An 18,461-nucleotide genomic window follows, 5' to 3' on the forward strand; every position below is an offset into this window, starting at 1 on the left:
TCCTGCCAGGTGTGTGCAGTGTTTCATAATGTTTCAGGATCCTGCCAGGTGTGTACAGGGTTTCACAGTGTATCGGTGTCCTGCCAGGCGTTAATGGAGTTTCACAGAGAATCAGGATCCTGCCAGGTGTGTGCACTGTTTCATAGTGTATCAGGATCCTGCCAGGTGTGTACAGGGTTTCACAGTGTATCGGGCTCCTGCCAGGTGTGTACTGGGAATCATAGTGTATCAGGTTATTGCCAGATGTGTACAGGGTTTCACAGTTTATCAGGATCCTGCCAGGTGTGAATGGAGTTTTCGCAGTGTCTCAGGATCCTGCCAGGTGTGTACGGGGTTTCACAGTGTCTCAGGATACTGTCAGGTGTATACGGTGTTTCACAGTGTATCAGGATCCAGTCAGCTGTGTGCAGGATTTCACAGTGTATCAGTATCTTTACAGGTGTGTACGGGGTTTCAGAGTGCATCAGGATCCTGCCAGGTGTGTACTGTGTTTCACAGTGTCTAAGGATCCGACCAGGTGTGTACTGGGTTTCACAGTGTATCGGGATCCTGGCAGGTGTGTACGGGGTTTCACAGTGTGTCAGGATCCTGCCAGGTGTGTACAGGGTTTCACAGTGTATCAGGATCCTGCCAGGTGTGTACGGGGTTTCACAGTGTATCAGGATCCTGCCAGGTGTGTACTGGGTCTCAGAGTGTCTCAGGATCGTGCCAGGTTGTACTGGGATTCATAGTGTATCAGGAATCTGCCAGGTGTGTACTGGGATTCAATGTGTATCAGGATCCTGCCAGGTGTGTACGGGGTTTCACAGTGTATCGGGATCCTGCCAGGTGTGTACAGGGTTTCACAGTGTATCAGGATCCTGCCAGGTGTGTACGGGGTATCACAGATAATCAGGATCCTGCCAGGGGAGTTAGAGGATTAACAGTGTATAAGGAATCTGCCAGGTGTGTTTGAGGTTTAACAGTGTATCAGGATCCTGCCAGGTGTGTTTGAGGTTTAACAGTGTATCAGGATCCTGCCAGGTGTGTTTGAGGTTTAACAGTGTATTAGGATCCTGCCAGGTGTGATTGAGGTTTAACAGTGTATCAGGATCCTGCCAGGTGTGTTTGAGGTTTAACAGTGTATTAGGATCCTGCCAGGTGTGTTTGAGGGTAAACAATGTATATGGATCCTGCCAGGTGTGTTTGTGTTATAAATAGTGTATTAGGATCCTGCCAGGTGTGTTTGAGGTTTAACAGTGTTTCAGGATCCTGCCAGGTGTGTTTGAGGTTTAACAGTGTGTTAGGATCCTGCCAGGTGTGTTTGACTTTTAACAGTGTATTAGGATCCTGACAGGTGTGTTTGATGTTTGGCAGTGTATTATGATCCTGCCATGTGTGTTTGAGGTTTAGCAGTGTATCAGGATCCTGCCATGTGTGTTTAAGGTTTAACAGTGTATCAGGATCCTGCCAGGTGTGTTTGAGGTTTACCATTGTATCATGATCCTGCCAGGTGTTTTTGAGGTTTAACAGTGTACTAGGATCCTGCCAGGTACGTACGGCGTTTGACAGGGTATCAGGATCCTGCCAGGTGTGTTTGAGTTTTAACAGTGTATCAGGATCCTGCCAGCTGTGTTTGAGGTTTAACAGTGTATCAGGATCCTTCCAGGTATGTTTGAGGTTTAACAGTGTATCAGGATCCTGCCAGGTGTGATTTAGGATTAACAGTGTATCAGGATCATACCAGGTGTGTTTGAGTTTCAACAGTGCATCAGGATTCTGCCAGGTGTGTTTGAGGTTTAACAGTGTATCAGGATCCTGCCAGGTGTGTTTAAGGTTTACCATTGTATCAGGATCCTGCCAGGTGTTTTTGAGGTTTAACAGTGTTTTAGGATCCTGCCAGGTATGTACGGCGTTTCATAGTGTATCAGGATCCTGCCAGGTGTGTTTGAGGTTTAACATTTCATCAGGATTCCGCCAGTTGTGTTTGAGGTTAAACAGTGTATTAGGATCCTGCCAGCTGTGTTTGAGGTTTAATAGTGTATCAGGACCCTGCCAGGTGTGTTTGAGGTTTAACAGTGTATCAGGATCCGGCCAGGTGTGTTTGAGGTTTAACAGTGTATCAGAATCCGGCCAGGTGTGTTTGAGGTTTAACAGTGTATAAGGATCCTGCCAGGTGTGTTTGAGGTTTAATAGTGTATCAGGATCCTGCCAGGTGTGTTTGAGGTTTAACAGTGTATCAGGATCCTGCCAGGTGTGTTTGAGGTTTAACATTGTATCAGGATCCTGCCAGGTGTGTTTGAGGTTTAACAGTGTATTAGGATACTGTCAGGTGTGTACGGCGTCTCACACGGTATCAGGATGCTGCAAGGTGTCTTTGAGGTTTAACATTGCATCAGGATCCCGCCAGTTGTGTATGAGGTTTAACAGTGTATTTGGATCCTGCCAGGTGTGTTTGAGGTTTTACAGTGTATCAGGATCCTGCCAGGTGTGTTTGAGGTTTAACAGTGTATTAGGATCCTGCCAGGTGTGTTTGAGGGTAAACAATGTATATGGATCCTGCCAGGTGTGTTTGTGTTATAAATAGTGTATTAGGATCCTGCCAGGTGTGTTTGAGGTTTAACAGTGTTTCAGGATCCTGCCAGGTGTGTTTGAGGTTTAACAGTGTGTTAGGATCCTGCCAGGTGTGTTTGACTTTTAACAGTGTATTAGGATCCTGACAGGTGTGTTTGATGTTTGGCAGTGTATTATGATCCTGCCATGTGTGTTTGAGGTTTAGCAGTGTATCAGGATCCTGCCATGTGTGTTTAAGGTTTAACAGTGTATCAGGATCCTGCCAGGTGTGTTTGAGGTTTACCATTGTATCATGATCCTGCCAGGTGTTTTTGAGGTTTAACAGTGTACTAGGATCCTGCCAGGTACGTGCGGCGTTTGACAGGGTATCAGGATCCTGCCAGGTGTGTTTGAGTTTTAACAGTGTATCAGGATCCTGCCAGCTGTGTTTGAGGTTTAACAGTGTATCAGGATCCTTCCAGGTATGTTTGAGGTTTAACAGTGTATCAGGATCCTGCCAGGTGTGATTTAGGATTAACAGTGTATCAGGATCATACCAGGTGTGTTTGAGTTTCAACAGTGCATCAGGATTCTGCCAGGTGTGTTTGAGGTTTAACAGTGTATCAGGATCCTGCCAGGTGTGTTTAAGGTTTACCATTGTATCAGGATCCTGCCAGGTGTTTTTGAGGTTTAACAGTGTTTTAGGATCCTGCCAGGTATGTACGGCGTTTCATAGTGTATCAGGATCCTGCCAGGTGTGTTTGAGGTTTAACATTTCATCAGGATTCCGCCAGTTGTGTTTGAGGTTAAACAGTGTATTAGGATCCTGCCAGCTGTGTTTGAGGTTTAATAGTGTATCAGGACCCTGCCAGGTGTGTTTGAGGTTTAACAGTGTATCAGGATCCGGCCAGGTGTGTTTGAGGTTTAACAGTGTATCAGAATCCGGCCAGGTGTGTTTGAGGTTTAACAGTGTATAAGGATCCTGCCAGGTGTGTTTGAGGTTTAATAGTGTATCAGGATCCTGCCAGGTGTGTTTGAGGTTTAACAGTGTATCAGGATCCTGCCAGGTGTGTTTGAGGTTTAACATTGTATCAGGATCCTGCCAGGTGTGTTTGAGGTTTAACAGTGTATTAGGATACTGTCAGGTGTGTACGGCGTCTCACACGGTATCAGGATGCTGCAAGGTGTCTTTGAGGTTTAACATTGCATCAGGATCCCGCCAGTTGTGTATGAGGTTTAACAGTGTATTTGGATCCTGCCAGGTGTGTTTGAGGTTTTACAGTGTATCAGGATCATGCCAGGTGTGTTTGAGGTTTAACAGTGTGTCAGGATCCTGCCAGGTGTGTTTGAGGTTTAACATTGTATCAGGATCCTGCCATGTGTGTTTAAGGTTTAACAGTGTATCAGGATCCTGCCAGGTGTGTTTGAGGTTTACCATTGTATCATGATCCTGCCAGGTGTTTTTGAGGTTTAACAGTGTATTAGGATCCTGCCAGGTATGTACGGCGTTCGACAGGGTATCAGGATCCTGCCAGGTGTGTTTGAGTTTTAACAGTGTATCAGGATCCTGCCAGCTGTGTTTGAGGTTTAACAGTGTATCAGGATCCTTCCAGGTGTGTTTGAGGTTTAACAGTGTATCAGGATCCTGCCAGGTGTGATTTAGGATTAACAGTGTATCAGGATCATACCAGGTGTGTTTGAGGTTCAACAGTGCATCAGGATTCTGCCAGGTGTGTTTCAGGTTTAACAGTGTATCACGATCCTGGCAGGTGTGTTTGAGGTTTACCATTGTATCAGGATCCTGCCAGGTGTTTTTGAGGTTTAACAGTGTTTTAGGATCCTGCCAGGTATGTACGGCGTTTCATAGTGTATCAGGATCCTGCCAGGTGTGTTTGAGGTTTAACATTGCATCAGGAATTCCGCCAGTTGTGTTTGAGGTTTAACAGTGTATTTGGATCCTGCCAGGTGTGTTTTAGGTTTAATAGTGTATCAGGACCCTGCCAGGTGTGTTTGAGGTTTAACAGTGTATCAGGATCAGGCCAGGTGTGTTTGAGGTTTAACAGTGTATCAGAATCCGGCCAGGTGTGTTTGAGTTTTAACAGTGTATAAGGTCCTGCCAGGTGTGTTTGAGGTTTAACATTGTATCAGGATCCTGCCAGGTGTGTTTGAGTTTTAACAGTGTACCAGGATCCTGCCAGGTGTGATTGAGGTTTAACATTGTATCAGGATCCTGCCAGGTGTGTTTGAGGTTTAACAGTGTATTAGGATACTGTCAGGTGTGTACGGCGTCTCACAGGGTATCAGGATGCTGCAAGGTGTGTTTGAGGTTTAACATTGCATCAGGATCCCGCCAGGTGTGTATGAGGTTTAACAGTGTATTTGGATCCTGCCAGGTGTGTTTGAGGTTTTACAGTTTATCAGGATCATGCCAGGTGTGTTTGAGGTTTAACAGTGTGTCAGGATCCTGCCAGGTGTGTTTGAGGTTTAACAGTGCATCAAGATCCTGCCAGGTGTGTTTGAGATTTAATAGTGTATCAGGATTCTGCCAGGTGTGTTTGAGGTTTAACAGTGTATTATGATCCTGCTTGCTGTGTTTGAGATTAAACAATGTATCTGGATCCTGCCAGGTGTGTTTGAGTTTTAAGAATGTATTAGGATCCTGAAAGATGTGTTTGAGGTTTAACAGTGTATCAGGATCCTGCCAGGTGTGTTTGAGGTTTAAAAGTGTGTTAGGATCCTGCCAGGTGTCTTTGAGGTTTAACATTGTTTCAGGATCCTGACAGGTATGTTTGATGTTTAACAGTGTATTAATATCCTGCCATGTGTGTTTGAGGTTTAACAGTGTATCAGGATCCTGCCATGTGTGTTTAAGGTTTAACAGTGTATCAGGATCCTGCCAGTTGTGTTTGAGCTTTAACAGTGTATCAGGATCCTGCCAGGTGTCTTTGAGGTTTAGCATTGTATCTGGATCCTGCCAGGTGTGTTTGAGGTTTAACATTGCATCAGGATCCCGCCAGGTTTGTTTGAGGTTTAACAGTGTATTAGGATCCTGCCAGGTGTGTTTGAGGTTTAACAGTATAATAGGGTCCTGCCTGGCGTGTTTGATGCTTTACAGTGTATCAGGATCCTGCCAGGTGTGTTTGTGGTTTTACAGTGTATCAGGATCCTGACAGCAGTGTTTGAGGTCAAAGCGTGTTTCAGGATCCTGCCAGGTGTGTTTGAGGCTTAACAGTGTATCAGGATCCTGCCAGGTGTGTTTGAGGTTAAACATTGTATCAGGATCCTACCAAATGTGTTTGAGGTTTATCAGTGTATTAGGATCCTGCCAGGTGTGTTTGATGTTTTACAGTGTTTCAGGATACTGGCAGTTGTGCACGGGGCTTCACAGTGTATCAGGATCCTGCCAGGTGTTTACGGGATTTCACGGTGTATCAGGATCCTGCCAGGTGTCTGATGTGCTTCATAGTGTATCAGGATCCTGCCAGGTGTGTACAGGGTTTCACAGTGTATCGGGGTCCTGCCAGGACTGTACTGGGATTCATAGTGTATCAGGAAATTGCCAGGTGTGTACATGTTTCATAGTGTTTCAGGATCCTGCCAGGTGTGAATGGGTTTTTCACAGTGTCTCAGGATCCTGCCAGGTGTGTACGGGGTTTCACAGTGTCTCAGGATCCCATCAGGTGTATATGATGTTTAACAGTGTATCAGGATCCAGTCAGGTGTGCGCACGGTTTCACAGTGTATCAGTATACTTACAGGTGTGTACGGGGTTTCAGAATGCATCAGGATCCTTACAGGAGTGTATTGGGTTTCACAGTGTCTAAGGATCCTACCAGGTGTGTACGGGGTTTCACAGTGGATCAGGATCATGCCAGGTGTGTACAGGGTTTCACAGTGTATCAGGATCCTGCCAGGTGTGTACGGGGTTTCACAGTGTATCAGGATCCTGCCAGGTGAATCTAGGGTCTCAGAGTGTCTCAGGATCCTGCCAGGTGTGTACTGTGATTCATAGTGTATCAGGATGCTGCCAGGTGTGTACTGGGATTCATAGTATATCAGGATCCTGCCAGGTGTGTACCGGATTTCACAGGGTATCGGGATCCTGCCAGGTGTGTACAGGTTTTGACAGTGTATCAGGATCCTGCCAGGTGTGTACGGGTTATCACAGTGTATCAGGATCCTGCCAGGTTTGTTAGAGGTTTAACAGTATATCAGGATCCTGCCAGGTGTCTTTGAGGTTTAACGGTGTATCAGGATCCTGCCAGGTGTGTTTGAGCTTTAACATTGCATCAGGATCCCGCCAGGTGTGTTTGAGGTTTAACAGTGTATTAGCATCCTGCCAGGTGTGTCTGAGGTTTAAAAGTGTATTATGATCCTGACAGGTGTGTTTGAGGTTTAACAGTGTATTAGGATCCAGCCAGGTGTGTCTGAGTTTTAACAGTGAATTAGCATCCTGCCTGTTGTGTTTGAGGTTTAACTGTGTATCTGGATCCTGCCAGGTCTGTTTGAGGTTTAAAAGTGTTTGAGGATCCTGCCAGTTGTGTTTGAGGTTTAACAGTGTATCAGGATCCTGCCAGGTGTGTCTGAGGTTTAACAGTGTATTAGCATCCTGCCAGGTGTGTTTGAGGTTCAACAGTGCATCAAGATCCTGCCAGGTGTGTTGGAGGTTTAACAGTATATCGGGATCCTGCCAGGTGTCTTTGAGGTTTAACGGTGTATCAGCATCCTGCCAGGTGTGTTTGAGTTTTAACATTGCATCAGGATCCCGCCAGTTGTGTTTGAGCTTTAACAGTGTATGAGCATCCTGCCAGGTGTGTCTGAGGTTTAAAAGTGTATTATGATCCTGACAGGTGTGTTTGAGGTTTAACAGTGTATTAGGATCCTGCCAGGTGTGTTTGAGGTTTAACAGTGTATCAGGATCCTGCCAGGTGTGTTTGAGGTCTAACAGTGTATTAGGACCCTGCCAGGTGTCTTTGAGGTTTAACGGTGTATTAGGATGCTGCCAGGTTTGTTTGAGGTTTAACAGTGTATCAGGATCCTGCCAGGTGTGATTTAGGATTAACAGTGTATCAGGACCATAACAGGTGTGTTTGAGGTTCAACAGTGCATCAGGATTCTGCCAGGTGTGTTTGAGGTTTAACAGTGTATCAAGATCCTGCCAGGTGTGTTTGAGGTTTACCATTGTATCAGGATCCTGCCAGGTGTTTTTGAGGTGTAACAGTGTTTATGGATCCTGCCAGGTGTGTACGGCGTTTCATAGTGTATCAGGATCCTGCCAGGTGTGTTTGAGGTTTAACAGTGAATCAGGATCTTGCCAGGTGTGTCCGGGATTTCACAATGTATCAGGATCCTTCCAGGTGTGTTTGAGTTTTCACAATGTATCAGGATCCTGCCAGGTGTGTACAGGGTTTCACAGTGTATCAGAATCCTGCCAGGTGTGTTTCAGGTTTAACAGTGTATCACGATCCTGGCAGGTGTGTTTGAGGTTTACCATTGTATCAGGATCCTGCCAGGTGTTTTTGAGGTTTAACAGTGTTTTAGGATCCTGCCAGGTATGTACGGCGTTTCATAGTGTATCAGGATCCTGCCAGGTGTGTTTGAGGTTTAACATTGCATCAGGAATTCCGCCAGTTGTGTTTGAGGTTTAACAGTGTATTTGGATACTGCCAGGTGTGTTTTAGGTTTAATAGTGTATCAGGACCCTGCCAGGTGTGTTTGAGGTTTAACAGTGTATCAGGATCAGGCCAGGTGTGTTTGAGGTTTAACAGTGTATCAGAATCCGGCCAGGTGTGTTTGAGTTTTAACAGTGTATAAGGTCCTGCCAGGTGTGTTTGAGGTTTAACATTGTATCAGGATCCTGCCAGGTGTGTTTGAGTTTTAACAGTGTACCAGGATCCTGCCAGGTGTGATTGAGGTTTAACATTGTATCAGGATCCTGCCAGGTGTGTTTGAGGTTTAACAGTGTATTAGGATACTGTCAGGTGTGTACGGCGTCTCACAGGGTATCAGGATGCTGCAAGGTGTGTTTGAGGTTTAACATTGCATCAGGATCCCGCCAGGTGTGTATGAGGTTTAACAGTGTATTTGGATCCTGCCAGGTGTGTTTGAGGTTTTACAGTTTATCAGGATCATGCCAGGTGTGTTTGAGGTTTAACAGTGTGTCAGGATCCTGCCAGGTGTGTTTGAGGTTTAACAGTGCATCAAGATCCTGCCAGGTGTGTTTGAGGTTTAATAGTGTATCAGGATTCTGCCAGGTGTGTTTGAGGTTTAACAGTGTATTATGATCCTGCTTGCTGTGTTTGAGGTTAAACAATGTATCTGGATCCTGCCAGGTGTGTTTGAGTTTTAAGAATGTATTAGGATCCTGAAAGATGTGTTTGAGGTTTAACAGTGTATCAGGATCCTGCCAGGTGTGTTTGAGGTTTAAAAGTGTGTTAGGATCCTGCCAGGTGTCTTTGAGGTTTAACATTGTTTCAGGATCCTGACAGGTATGTTTGATGTTTAACAGTGTATTAGTATCCTGCCATGTGTGTTTGAGGTTTAACAGTGTATCAGGATCCTGCCATGTGTGTTTAAGGTTTAACAGTGTATCAGGATCCTGCCAGTTGTGTTTGAGCTTTAACAGTGTATCAGGATCCTGCCAGGTGTCTTTGAGGTTTAGCATTGTATCTGGATCCTGCCAGGTGTGTTTGAGGTTTAACATTGCATCAGGATCCCGCCAGGTTTGTTTGAGGTTTAACAGTGTATTAGGATCCTGCCAGGTGTGTTTGAGGTTTAACAGTATAATAGGGTCCTGCCTGGCGTGTTTGATGCTTTACAGTGTATCAGGATCCTGCCAGGTGTGTTTGTGGTTTTACAGTGTATCAGGATCCTGACAGCAGTGTTTGAGGTCAAAGCGTGTTTCAGGATCCTGCCAGGTGTGTTTGAGGCTTAACAGTGTATCAGGATCCTGCCAGGTGTGTTTGAGGTTAAACATTGTATCAGGATCCTACCAAATGTGTTTGAGGTTTATCAGTGTATTAGGATCCTGCCAGGTGTGTTTGATGTTTTACAGTGTTTCAGGATACTGGCAGTTGTGCACGGGGCTTCACAGTGTATCAGGATCCTGCCAGGTGTTTACGGGATTTCACGGTGTATCAGGATCCTGCCAGGTGTCTGATGTGCTTCATAGTGTATCAGGATCCTGCCAGGTGTGTACAGGGTTTCACAGTGTATCGGGGTCCTGCCAGGACTGTACTGGGATTCATAGTGTATCAGGAAATTGCCAGGTGTGTACATGTTTCATAGTGTTTCAGGATCCTGCCAGGTGTGAATGGGTTTTTCACAGTGTCTCAGGATCCTGCCAGGTGTGTACGGGGTTTCACAGTGTCTCAGGATCCCATCAGGTGTATACGATGTTTAACAGTGTATCAGGATCCAGTCAGGTGTGCGCACGGTTTCACAGTGTATCAGTATACTTACAGGTGTGTACGGGGTTTCAGAATGCATCAGGATCCTTACAGGAGTGTATTGGGTTTCACAGTGTCTAAGGATCCTACCAGGTGTGTACGGGGTTTCACAGTGGATCAGGATCATGCCAGGTGTGTACAGGGTTTCACAGTGTATCAGGATCCTGCCAGGTGTGTACGGGGTTTCACAGTGTATCAGGATCCTGCCAGGTGAATCTAGGGTCTTAGAGTGTCTCAGGATCCTGCCAGGTGTGTACTGTGATTCATAGTGTATCAGGATGCTGCCAGGTGTGTACTGGGATTCATAGTATATCAGGATCCTGCCAGGTGTGTACCGGATTTCACAGGGTATCGGGATCCTGCCAGGTGTGTACAGGTTTTGACAGTGTATCAGGATCCTGCCAGGTGTGTACGGGTTATCACAGTGTATCAGGATCCTGCCAGGTTTGTTAGAGGTTTAACAGTATATCAGGATCCTGCCAGGTGTCTTTGAGGTTTAACGGTGTATCAGGATCCTGCCAGGTGTGTTTGAGCTTTAACATTGCATCAGGATCCCGCCAGGTGTGTTTGAGGTTTAACAGTGTATTAGCATCCTGCCAGGTGTGTCTGAGGTTTAAAAGTGTATTATGATCCTGACAGGTGTGTTTGAGGTTTAACAGTGTATTAGGATCCAGCCAGGTGTGTCTGAGTTTTAACAGTGAATTAGCATCCTGCCTGTTGTGTTTGAGGTTTAACTGTGTATCTGGATCCTGCCAGGTATGTTTGAGGTTTAAAAGTGTTTGAGGATCCTGCCAGTTGTGTTTGAGGTTTAACAGTGTATCAGGATCCTGCCAGGTGTGTCTGAGGTTTAACAGTGTATTAGCATCCTGCCAGGTGTTTTTGAGGTTTAACAGTGTATCAGGATCCTGCCAGGTATGTTTGAGGTTTAAAAGTGTATTAGGATCCTGCCAGTTGTGTTTGAGGTTTAACAGTGTATCAGGATCCTGCCATGTGTGTTTGAAGTTTAAGAGTGTACCAGGATCATGCCAGGTGTGTTTGAGGTTCAACAGTGCATCAGGATTCTGCCAGGTGTGTTTGAGGTTTAACAGTGTATCAAGATCCTGCCAGGTGTGTTGGAGGTTTAACAGTATATCGGGATCCTGCCAGGTGTCTTTGAGGTTTAACGGTGTATCAGCATCCTGCCAGGTGTGTTTGAGTTTTAACATTGCATCAGGATCCCGCCAGTTGTGTTTGAGCTTTAACAGTGTATGAGCATCCTGCCAGGTGTGTCTGAGGTTTAAAAGTGTATTATGATCCTGACAGGTGTGTTTGAGGTTTAACAGTGTATTAGGATCCTGCCAGGTGTGTTTGAGGTTTAACAGTGTATCAGGATCCTGCCAGGTGTGTTTGAGGTCTAACAGTGTATTAGGACCCTGCCAGGTGTCTTTGAGGTTTAACGGTGTATTAGGATGCTGCCAGGTTTGTTTGAGGTTTAACAGTGTATCAGGATCCTGCCAGGTGTGATTTAGGATTAACAGTGTATCAGGACCATAACAGGTGTGTTTGAGGTTCAACAGTGCATCAGGATTCTGCCAGGTGTGTTTGAGGTTTAACAGTGTATCAAGATCCTGCCAGGTGTGTTTGAGGTTTACCATTGTATCAGGATCCTGCCAGGTGTTTTTGAGGTGTAACAGTGTTTATGGATCCTGCCAGGTGTGTACGGCGTTTCATAGTGTATCAGGATCCTGCCAGGTGTGTTTGAGGTTTAACAGTGAATCAGGATCTTGCCAGGTGTGTCCGGGATTTCACAATGTATCAGGATCCTTCCAGGTGTGTTTGAGTTTTCACAATGTATCAGGATCCTGCCAGGTGTGTACAGGGTTTCACAGTGTATCAGAATCCTGCCAGGTGTGTTTGAGGTATAACAGTGTATCAGGATCCTGCCTGGTGTGTTTGAGGCTTAACAGTGTATCAGGATCCTGCCAGGTGTGTTTGATTTTTAATAGTGTATTAGGGTCCTTCCAGGTGTGTTTGAGTTTTAACAGTGTATTAGGATCCTGCCAGGTGTGTTTGAGGTTAGCAGTGTATCAGGATCCTTCCAGCTGTATTTGAGGTTTAACAGTGTATCAGGATACTGCCAGGTGTGTTCGAGGTGATACAATGTATTTGGATCCTGCCAGGTGTGATTGAGTTTTAACAGTGTATTAGGATCCTGCCAGGTGTGTTTGACGTTTAACAGTGTATCAGGATCCTGCCAGGTGTGTTTGAGGTCTAACAGTGTATTAGGACCCTGCCAGGTGTCTTTGAGGTTTAACGGTGTATTAGGATGCTGCCAGGTTTGTTTGAGGATGAACAGTGTATCAGGATCGTGCCAGGTGTCTTTGAGGGTTACGAGTGTACCAGGATCCTGCCAGGTCTGTTTGAGGTTTAACAGTTTATTAGGATCCTGCCAGGTGTGTTTGAGGTTTAACAGTGTTTTAGGATACTGCCAGGTGTTTGCGGGGTTTCATAGTGTATCAGCATCCTGCCAGGTGTGTACAGGGTTTCACAGTGTATCAGAATCCTTCCAGGTGTGTTTGTGGTTTAACAGTGTATCAGGATCCTGCCAGGTGTGTTTGAGGTTTAACAGTTTATTAGGATCCTGCCAGGTGTGTTTGAGGTTTAACAGTGTTTTAGGATACTGCCAGGTGTTTGCGGGGTTTCATAGTGTATCAGGATCCTGCCAGGTGTGTACAGGGTTTCACAGTGTATCAGAATCCTTCCAGGTGTGTTTGTGGTTTAACAGTGTATCAGGATCCTGCCAGGTGTGTTTGACGTTTAACAGTGTATCAGGTTCCTGCCAGGTGTCTTTGAGGTTTAACAGTGTATCAGGATCCTGCCAGGTGTGTTTCAGCTTTAACAGTTTTTTAGGATCCTGCCAGGTGTGTTTGAGGTTTAACAGGATATTAGGATCCTGCCAGGTGTGTATGGCGTTCCACAGGGTATCAGGATCCTGCTGGTGTGTTTGAGGTTTAACAGTGTATCAGAATCCTGCCAGGTGTGTTTGAGTTTAAACTATGTATCAGCATCCTGACAGGTGTGTACAGGGTTTCACAGTGTATCAGAATCCTGCCAGGTGTGATTGAGATTAACTGTGTATTAGGATCCTGACAGTTGTGTTTGAGGTTTAACAGTGTATTAGGATCCTGCCAGGTGTGATTGAGGTTTAACAGTGTATTTGGCTCCTGCCAAGTGTGTACGGCGTTTCACAGGGTATCAGGATCCAGCCAGGTGTGTTTGAGGTTTAACTGTGTATCAGGATCCTGCCAGGTGTCTTTGAGGTTTAACAGTGTATCAGGAATCAACCAGGTGTTCTTGAGTTTTAACAGTGCATCAAGATCCTGCCAGGTGTGTTTGAGGGTCAACAGTGTATCAGGATCCCGCCAGGTGTGTATGAGGTTTAACATTTTATCAGGATCCTGCCAGGTGTGTTTGAGGTTTAACAGAGTATCAGGATCCTGCCATTTCTGTTTGAGGTTTAACAGTGTAACAGGATCCTGCCAGGTGTGTTTGAGGTTTAACAGTGTATTAGCATCCTGCCAGGTGTGTCTGAGGTTTAAAAGTGTATTATGATCCTGACAGGTGTGTTTGAGGTTTAACAGTGTATTAGGATCCAGCCAGGTGTGTCTGAGTTTTAACAGTGAATTAGCATCCTGCCTGTTGTGTTTGAGGTTTAACTGTGTATCTGGATCCTGCCAGGTATGTTTGAGGTTTAAAAGTGTTTGAGGATCCTGCCAGTTGTGTTTGAGGTTTAACAGTGTATCAGGATCCTGCCAGGTGTGTCTGAGGTTTAACAGTGTATTAGCATCCTGCCAGGTGTTTTTGAGGTTTAACAGTGTATCAGGATCCTGCCAGGTATGTTTGAGGTTTAAAAGTGTATTAGGATCCTGCCAGTTGTGTTTGAGGTTTAACAGTGTATCAGGATCCTGCCATGTGTGTTTGAAGTTTAAGAGTGTACCAGGATCATGCCAGGTGTGTTTGAGGTTCAACAGTGCATCAGGATTCTGCCAGGTGTGTTTGAGGTTTAACAGTGTATCAAGATCCTGCCAGGTGTGTTGGAGGTTTAACAGTATATCGGGATCCTGCCAGGTGTCTTTGAGGTTTAACGGTGTATCAGCATCCTGCCAGGTGTGTTTGAGTTTTAACATTGCATCAGGATCCCGCCAGTTGTGTTTGAGCTTTAACAGTGTATTAGGATCCTGCCAGGTGTGTTTGAGGTTTAACAGTGTATCAGGATCCTGCCAGGTGTGTTTGAGGTCTAACAGTGTATTAGGACCCTGCCAGGTGTCTTTGAGGTTTAACGGTGTATTAGGATGCTGCCAGGTTTGTTTGAGGTTTAACAGTGTATCAGGATCCTGCCAGGTGTGATTTAGGATTAACAGTGTATCAGGACCATAACAGGTGTGTTTGAGGTTCAACAGTGCATCAGGATTCTGCCAGGTGTGTTTGAGGTTTAACAGTGTATCAAGATCCTGCCAGGTGTGTTTGAGGTTTACCATTGTATCAGGATCCTGCCAGGTGTTTTTGAGGTGTAACAGTGTTTATGGATCCTGCCAGGTGTGTACGGCGTTTCATAGTGTATCAGGATCCTGCCAGGTGTGTTTGAGGTTTAACATTGCATCAGGATTCCGCCAGTTGTGTTTGAGGTTTAACAGTGTGTTAGGATCCTGCCAGGTGTGTTTGAGGTTTAATAGTGTATCAGGACCCTGCCAGGTGTGTTTGAGGTTTAACAGTGTATCAGGATCCTGCCAGTTGTGTTTGAGGTTTAACAGTGTATCAGAATCCGGCCAGGTGTGTTTGAGGTTTAACAGTGTATAAGGATCCTGCCAGGTGTGTTTGAGGTTTAACAGTATACCAGGATCCTGCCAGGTGTGTTTGAGGTTTAACAGTGTATCAGGATCCTGCCAGGTGTGTTTGAGGTTTAACATTGTATCAGGATCCTGCCAGGTGTGTCTGAGGTTTAACAGTGTATTAACATCCTGCCAGGTGTGTTTGAGGTTTAACAGTATATGAGGATCCTGCCAGGTATGTTTGAGGTTTAACAGTGTATCAGGATCCTGCCATGTGTGTTTGAGGTTTAAGAGTGTACCCGGATTATGCCAGGTGTGTTTGAGTTTTAACAGTGTATTGGGCTCCTGCCAGGTGTGTTTGAGGTTTAACTGTGTATTTGGATCCTGCCAGGTGTTTGTGGGGTTTCATAGTGTATCAGGATCCTGCCAGGTGTGTACAGGGTTTCACAGTGTATCAGAATCCTGCTAGGTGTGTTTGAGGTTTAACAGTGAATCAGGATCTTGCCAGGTGTGTCCGGGATTTCACAATGTATCAGGATCCTTCCAGGTGTGTTTGAGTTTTCACAATGTATCAGGATCCTGCCAGGTGTGTACAGGGTTTCACAGTGTATCAGAATCCTGCCAGGTGTGTTTGAGGTATAACAGTGTATCAGGATCCTGCCTGGTGTGTTTGAGGCTTAACAGTGTATCAGGATCCTGCCATGTGTGTTTGTGGTTTAACAGTGTATCAGGATCCTGCCAGGTGTGTTTGATTTTTAATAGTGTATTAGGGTCCTTCCAGGTGTGTTTGAGTTTTAACAGTGTATTAGGATCCTGCCAGGTGTGTTTGAGGTTAGCAGTGTATCAGGATCCTTCCAGCTGTATTTGAGGTTTAACAGTGTATCAGGATACTGCCAGGTGTGTTCGAGGTGATACAATGTATCTGGATCCTGCCAGGTGTGATTGAGTTTTAACAGTGTATTAGGATCCTGCCAGGTGTGTTTGACGTTTAACAGTGTATCAGGATCCTGCCAGGTGTGTTTGAGGTCTAACAGTGTATTAGGACCCTGCCAGGTGTCTTTGAGGTTTAACGGTGTATTAGGATGCTGCCAGGTTTGTTTGAGGATGAACAGTGTATCAGGATCGTGCCAGGTGTCTTTGAGGGTTACGAGTGTACCAGGATCCTGCCAGGTCTGTTTGAGGTTTAACAGTTTATTAGGATCCTGCCAGGTGTGTTTGAGGTTTAACAGTGTTTTAGGATACTGCCAGGTGTTTGCGGGGTTTCATAGTGTATCAGCATCCTGCCAGGTGTGTACAGGGTTTCACAGTGTATCAGAATCCTTCCAGGTGTGTTTGTGGTTTAACAGTGTATCAGGATCCTGCCAGGTGTGTTTGAGGTTTAACAGTTTATTAGGATCCTGCCAGGTGTGTTTGAGGTTTAACAGTGTTTTAGGATACTGCCAGGTGTTTGCGGGGTTTCATAGTGTATCAGGATCCTGCCAGGTGTGTACAGGGTTTCACAGTGTATCAGAATCCTTCCAGGTGTGTTTGTGGTTTAACAGTGTATCAGGATCCTGCCAGGTGTGTTTGACGTTTAACAGTGTATCAGGTTCCTGCCAGGTGTCTTTGAGGTTTAACAGTGTATCAGGATCCTGCCAGGTGTGTTTCAGCTTTAACAGTTTTTTAGGATCCTGCCAGGTGTGTTTGAGGTTTAACAGGATATTAGGATCCTGCCAGGTGTGTATGGCGTTCCACAGGGTATCAGGATCCTGCTGGTGTGTTTGAGGTTTAACAGTGTATCAGAATCCTGCCAGGTGTGTTTGAGTTTAAACTATGTATCAGCATCCTGACAGGTGTGTACAGGGTTTCACAGTGTATCAGAATCCTGCCAGGTGTGATTGAGATTAACTGTGTATTAGGATCCTGACAGTTGTGTTTGAGGTTTAACAGTGTATTAGGATCCTGCCAGGTGTGATTGAGGTTTAACAGTGTATTTGGCTCCTGCCAAGTGTGTACGGCGTTTCACAGGGTATCAGGATCCAGCCAGGTGTGTTTGAGGTTGAACTGTGTATCAGGATCCTGCCAGGTGTCTTTGAGGTTTAACAGTGTATCAGGAATCAACCAGGTGTTCTTGAGTTTTAACAGTGCATCAAGATCCTGCCAGGTGTGTTTGAGGGTCAACAGTGTATCAGGATCCCGCCAGGTGTGTATGAGGTTTAACATTTTATCAGGATCCTGCCAGGTGTGTTTGAGGTTTAACAGAGTATCAGGATCCTGCCATTTCTGTTTGAGGTTTAACAGTGTAACAGGATCCTGCCAGGTGTGTTTGAGGTTTAACAGTGTATCAGGATCCTGCCAGGTGTGTTTGAGGTTTAACAGTGTGTTAGGATCCTGCCAGGTTTGTTTGAGGTTTAACAGTGTATCAGGATCCAGCCAGGTGTGTCTGAGTTTTAACAGTGAATTAGCATCCTGCCTGTTGTGTTTGAGGTTTAACTGTGTATCTGGATCCTGCCAGGTATGTTTGAGGTTTAAAAGTGTTTGAGGATCCTGCCAGTTGTGTTTGAGGTTTAACAGTGTATCAGGATCCTGCCAGGTGTGTCTGAGGTTTAACAGTGTATTAGCATCCTGCCAGGTGTTTTTGAGGTTTAACAGTGTATCAGGATCCTGCCAGGTATGTTTGAGGTTTAAAAGTGTATTAGGATCCTGCCAGTTGTGTTTGAGGTTTAACAGTGTATCAGGATCCTGCCATGTGTGTTTGAAGTTTAAGAGTGTACCAGGATCATGCCAGGTGTGTTTGAGGTTCAACAGTGCATCAGGATTCTGCCAGGTGTGTTTGAGGTTTAACAGTGTATCAAGATCCTGCCAGGTGTGTTGGAGGTTTAACAGTATATCGGGATCCTGCCAGGTGTCTTTGAGGTTTAACGGTGTATCAGCATCCTGCCAGGTGTGTTTGAGTTTTAACATTGCATCAGGATCCCGCCAGTTGTGTTTGAGCTTTAACAGTGTATGAGCATCCTGCCAGGTGTGTCTGAGGTTTAAAAGTGTATTATGATCCTGACAGGTGTGTTTGAGGTTTAACAGTGTATTAGGATCCTGCCAGGTGTGTTTGAGGTTTAACAGTGTATCAGGATCCTGCCAGGTGTGTTTGAGGTCTAACAGTGTATTAGGACCCTGCCAGGTGTCTTTGAGGTTTAACGGTGTATTAGGATGCTGCCAGGTTTGTTTGAGGTTTAACAGTGTATCAGGATCCTGCCAGGTGTGATTTAGGATTAACAGTGTATCAGGACCATAACAGGTGTGTTTGAGGTTCAACAGTGCATCAGGATTCTGCCAGGTGTGTTTGAGGTTTAACAGTGTATCAAGATCCTGCCAGGTGTGTTTGAGGTTTACCATTGTATCAGGATCCTGCCAGGTGTTTTTGAGGTTTAACAGTGTATTAGGATACTGTGATGTGTGTACGGCGTCTCACAGGGTATCAGGATGCTGCAAGGTGTGTTTGAGGATTAACATTGCATCAGGATCCCGCCAGGGGAGTTAGAGGTTTAACTGTGTATTAGGATCCTGCCAGGTGTGTTTGAGGTTTAACAGTGTATCAGGATCATGCCAGGTGTGTTTGAGGTTCAACAGTGTATCTGGATCCTGCCAGGTGTCTTTGAGGTTTAACAGTGTATTAGGATCCTGCCAGGTGTGTTTG

Source organism: Cetorhinus maximus, chromosome 11 (assembly GCF_964194155.1).
Source record: "Cetorhinus maximus chromosome 11, sCetMax3.hap1.1, whole genome shotgun sequence".
Classification (NCBI taxonomy): Eukaryota; Metazoa; Chordata; class Chondrichthyes; order Lamniformes; family Cetorhinidae; genus Cetorhinus; species Cetorhinus maximus.